Source organism: Piliocolobus tephrosceles, chromosome 19, assembly GCF_002776525.5.
Source record: "Piliocolobus tephrosceles isolate RC106 chromosome 19, ASM277652v3, whole genome shotgun sequence".
Taxonomy (NCBI): Eukaryota; Metazoa; Chordata; class Mammalia; order Primates; family Cercopithecidae; genus Piliocolobus; species Piliocolobus tephrosceles.
The window spans coordinates 39,979,347-39,984,938 of record NC_045452.1 but is presented as its reverse complement, the minus strand read 5'-3'; the positions used below and the strand labels follow the sequence as shown (position 1 = coordinate 39,984,938).

Below are 5,592 nucleotides of genomic sequence, written 5' to 3'. Positions count from 1 at the left end.
TCTTTTTGCTCAGGATTGCTGTGCATGCATACTCTGGCTCTTTTTTGGTTACATACAAATTTTAGGATTTTTTTTATCTCTGTGAAAAATGGCATTAGTATTTTGATAGGAATTGCACTGGATCTGCATATTGTCCTGGACAACATGGTCATTTTAACAATATTAATTCTTATCTATGAGTATGAGATGTCTTACCACTTGTTTGTGTCCTCTTCGATTTCTTTCATTGGTGTTTCATAATCTCCCTTCTACAGGTCTTTCACCTCCTTGGTTAAATTAATTCCTAGGTATTTTTTTGTAGCTGTTGTCAATGGGATTGCCTTCTTGCTTGCTTTCTCAGCTAGTTCATTTTTGGTGCATAGAAACCCTACTTTGGTATGTTCATTTTGTATCCTGCAACTTTGCCAAATTTGCTTATCAGCTTTAACTGTGTATTTTGTTTGTTTGTAGAGTCTTCTGGTTTCTCTAAATGTTAAAACAATGTCATCTGCAAAGGGGGACAAATTGACTTCCTCTTTTAAAAATCTGTATGCCTTTTATTCCTTTCTCTTGCCTGATCGCTCTGGCTCTACTTCCAGTACTATACTAATGGTAAAAGTGAGCATCCTTCCTTGTCTTGCTCTAGTTCTTAGAGGAAATACTTTCAGATTTTCCCCACTCAGTATGATGTTAGCTGTGGGTTTGTCATATACTGCCTTTATTATGTTATATTTCTTCTGTACCTAGTCTGTTGAGAGCTTCTTATCATAAAAAGACGTGGAATTTTATCAAATGCTTTTTCTGCATCTATTGAGATGATCATAAGGTTTTTGTCATTCATTTACTGTTGTGATGTATCACGTTTATTGATTTGTGTATGCTAAACCATCCTTGTGTCCTTGCTATAAATTATACCTGGTCATGGTGTATTCTCTTTTTGGCACCCTGTTGAATTGTTTGCTAGTTTTTTGTTCTTTTTGAAAATTTTTGTGTCTAGGTTCATCAGAAACACTGGCCTGTAGTTCCCTATTTTCGTGTGTCCTTGTCTAGTTTGGTGTCAGGGAAATGGTGGTCTTGTAGAATGAGTTATTTTTTCTTTGATTTTTTGCAAGAGTTTGAAGACAATTGGTATTAATTCTTATGTGGTTGGTCAAATTGGCAGTGAATTCATACAGTCACAGGCTTTTCTCTTTTGGGAGGCTTTTCATGACTGAGTTAATCACACTGCTCATTGCTGATCTGTTCAGGTTTTCTATTTCTTCTGGAATCTTGGTAGTTGTATGTTTCCACCAATTTATTCATTTCCTCTAGGTTTTCTGGTTTGGTAGTATATAGCTATTCGTAATAGTCTCTGATGATCTTTTGTATTTCTGTGATATCAGTTGTAATGTCTTTTTCATTTCCCATTTTATTTGGGTCTTTTCTTGGTTAGTCTAGAAGGGGTTTATCAATTTTTTCTTTTTGAAAAATCAACTTTTTGTTTCATTGACCTTTTGTATGTTTTTAGTCTGTATTTTATTTAGATTTGCTCTGAATTTTACTATTTCTTTCCTTCTACAATTTTGGGTTTGGTTTGTTCTTTTCTAGTTCCTTGAGGTGTATGATTTAATTGCTTCTTTGAAATCTATCTACTCATTTGATGTAGCCGTTTATTGCTACAAATTCCCCCCTCCTAGGGCTCCTTTTGTTGTGTCCCATAGGTCTTGGTATGTTGTTTCTATTTTCATTTGTTTCAATAATTTAATTTCCATATTAATTTTTATCATTCAGGAGGAGCATGTTATTTAATTCCCATGTATTTGTACAGTTTCCAAAGTTCCTATTATTTCTATTTTTATCCCACTGTGGTCTGAGAAGAAACTTGATATTATTTCAATTTTTAAAAATTTGTCAAGACTTGTTTTGCGTCCTAATACATGGTCTATCCTGGAGAATGTTCCACGTGCTGATGAGAAAAACGTGTATTCAGCAGTTGTTTGGTAAAATGTTCTACAACTGTCTGTTAGATCCGTTTGGTCTAAAGTCTAGTTTAAATCCAACGGGTTTTTGTTAATTTTGTCTAGATGATCTAATTCTGAGACTGAGGTGAAGTCCCCAACAATTATTGTGTTGGAGTCTACCTCTATTTTTAAATCTAGAAATATTTGCTTTATAAATCCGGGTGCTCTAGTGTTGGGTGCATACATTTAGTTGTTAATTCCTCGTTAGATTGATCTCTTTACTATTATATAATAACTGTTTGTTTGCTGCTTCTGGCATAAAGTCTGTTTTATCTAAGTATAGCCATTCCTGCTTGATTTTAGTACTAGGTTGCCAAAGGGATGCATAGAGAGTTGGTAAAGCATGATTTCTGGGTGTCTGTGTAAGGGTGTTTCCAGAAGAGTTTAGCATGAGTCTGTGGAGTGGGAAGATTGTCCCTCAATGTGGGCAGGAACCAACCATCCACTGGGGGCCCAGGTAGAAAAAGATGAAGAAATGGTGAATTCTCTCTCTCCTGGAGCTGGGTCACCCTTCTTCTGCCCTTGAACAGGACATCACAACTCCAGGCTCTCCAGCCTTTGGACTCCAAGACTGACCCTGGTTTCCCTCCCCAATTTCCCCAGGCCCTCAGGCCTTTGGCCTAGGACTGAGAGTTACACCATCAGCTTCCCTGGTTCTGAGGCTTCTGGACTTGCACTGGGCCATACTACCAGCATCCCAAGGTCTCCAGCTTGCAGAGAGCCTGTTGTGGGACTTTCAGCCTCCATAATCAGGTAAGCCAATTTCCCTGACATCTATATAGACAGACATACAATCATGTTTTGCTTAACATCCTGAAAAATGTGTCGCTAGATGATTCTGTCATTGTATAAACATTATAGTGTACTTACACAAATCTAGATTCTACGGCCTACTACATACCTAGTCTAAAAACATGTACAACATGTTACTGTACTGAATATTGTAGGCAACGCAACACAATGGTGAATATTTGCATATGTAAACATATCTAACATAAAAAAGATACAGTAAACATAAGGTATAAAAGACAAAAACCGGCACACCTATATAGGACACTTACCATAAATGCAGCTTGCAGGACTAGAAGTCGCTCTGGGTGAGTCAGTGAGTGAATGTGAAGGCCTAGGTCATTACTGTCCACTACTGTAGACTTTATCAACACTGTACACAGGTTACACTAAATTTATTTTTTAAAAATTTGTTCTCCAATTATAATCTTCACAGCCTTTTTTTGTTATTCACTGTGGCATCCAGTTTCCATTCACAAAGAAAAAGTTCCAATGCACCTTTTAATTTTTTGAAAAATTCCTATTACAGAACTAAATTGAAATGTATTAACATCCCACTCTTACATTTTCATAATAAACAGAAAAATTCATAAGCCAAAAAACAAAAACAAAAACAGGGAGGGCCAGGCACAGTGGTTCACGCCTATAATACCAGCACTTCGGAAGGCTGAGGTAGGTGGATTGCTTCAGCTCAGGAGTTTAAGACCAGCCTGGACAACATAATGAAATCCTGTCTCTCTGAAAAATTCAAAAATTAGCCGGGTGCGGTGGTATGCATCTGTGGTCCCAGCTACTTGTGGGTCTGAGGTGAGACAACTGCTTGAGCCTGAGTGGTCTAGGCTGCCGTGAGCCATGTTTGCCCCACTGTTCTCCAGTCTGGGCGACAGAGCAAGACCCTGTCTCAAAAAACAAACAAACAAACAACTACAAAAACAGGGAGAAACCTGTATTGCTAAATAAAATCTCAGCATCAACACTGGAACAGAGAAAGGAATTAAAACACCTTAATTTAAAAAAATGGGTGGATGACAGGCTGGCACAGTGGCTCACACCTATAATCCCAACACTTTGGGAGGCCAAAGTGGGAGGATCATTTGAGCTCAGTTCAAGACCAGCCTGAGCAATGGAATGAGATTCCATCTCATTTTTTAAAAAATAAAAAATAAAGGAATGGATGATAGTGTGTAAAAACCAAAAATTTACAAACTATTTAAAACCTGGCATGGTTGCCTGTTCAGCAACTATAGATTGATGGTGGGTGGTGGTGAACAGCGTTATAGTACGTCAATCTGCATTGTTCTAGCTGTTCCCCATGCCACTCATCCTAAGGAGAGCCTGACACTGATTAGCCATTGAGCCAGGCTAATGCTGGCAGCAGATCCAGTGATGGTAACCTGCCTATCAGTAGATCCTTCCACTGGGTTCACAATTTTGATCTACGCTCCAGACATCTGATAGATCTCATTGATTCTGGTGCCTTGACACCTGATTATGCAGCCAATATCATTTGGAATGGTGAGTTTATGAGAAGTGGTCTGAGCAGATGCATCCAAACCTGCACTGAATCCCAGCGTTGCCATCCACTGTGGGAAAACCAGTTTGTTGCACTGTCAACTGGTACAGCTTGATCAACTCTAGAAGTGGTCCCTCTAGGTCACAGTTGAGGCACATGGACGAAGTGGTGTGGAGAAAGCTCACACTGTCGCTGCCTGTGCTGTACCTGTCCTGATCACCCAGAGATGACTGAAGAACTGGACAGCTTGGGCCAGTATGGGATGGCCATGCGCTTGGGGGAGACTCCAACATGACCACACAGACCTATCCAACACACTCAGTGATGGACTGTGGAATGCCAGCAATAATGATGGCTCAGTCAGCAGTGTTGGGGAGCATATACCCTGTCACCTGGACCTGAGCCGTGTACTCTCTCGTATTGCCTTGATCTTGCAACCACCTTTTCCAATGAGCCACAGTGACTAGCAGGGATCGACAGCATCAGGGTGACCAGGGGGTCTACTGGCAGCTGTGCTATTGTTCACACAGCTACTGATATCCTCTTCCAATCTGGCTTTGAAGATGGCACTAGTGGGTCCAGCCAAGGTGATCATTCTCTCAGAACAACTCCCTTCTAAGATGCTGATACATGCGCCACTCTCCTCATACATCTTAACTGATTCTCCTTTCTTTCTGATGATACTGCCAACTTCCTTTCCATGCATAAGTAGTCAGGTGGTGAGAACGACATTTAATCCAACTTCAATCATACCAGTATCCATATAAAGCAGGGCTATGGGGAGCTGGACTTGGAGTGGTCAAGTCCTTGGCCAGTGGGGATGAAAACCAAGAACTCCAAGCAGGAGGTGACTGAGGGAAAAAAAGAGAGCAGGCAGGGGCGGGGCAGGGGTGGAACAATAGGGGTGGGCAGAAAGGCAAGGAAGAGGAGGAGAAAAGGTGATGCAGGAGGAGAAAGAAGGGAGAGACCCCAGGGCAGGTGGGAGAGGGCGCAGGCTGTAGCTGCTCCAGCTGCTGCCTCTGCTGGTGCCAACCTCAGCTTCCCATAACTTTTCTGCTTTCTAAATTTTTATTTTTTTTTTAACTTTCTGACTCTTTTCTAGTAACTTAGCTTAAAACACAAATACACTGTATAGCTGTACAGAAATACTTTTCTTTATATCCTTATTCCATAAGCTTTTCTCCAATCAAGTTTTGTTTTTTGCTTTTTTTGTTAAAAACTAAGGCACAGCACACACATTAGCCTAGGCCTACACAGGGTCAGAATCATCAGTATCACTGTCTTCCGCCTCCATATCTTATCCCACTGGAA

At 40.4% G+C, this 5,592-nt stretch overlaps 1 pseudogene; it reads right to left on the bottom strand.

Moving 5' to 3' along the window:
• Positions 1–3,990: 3,990 nt before the first annotated feature.
• LOC111526036 lies at positions 3,991–5,294 on the bottom strand (annotated as a pseudogene).
• Between the last annotated feature and the right edge of the window lie 298 nt (positions 5,295–5,592).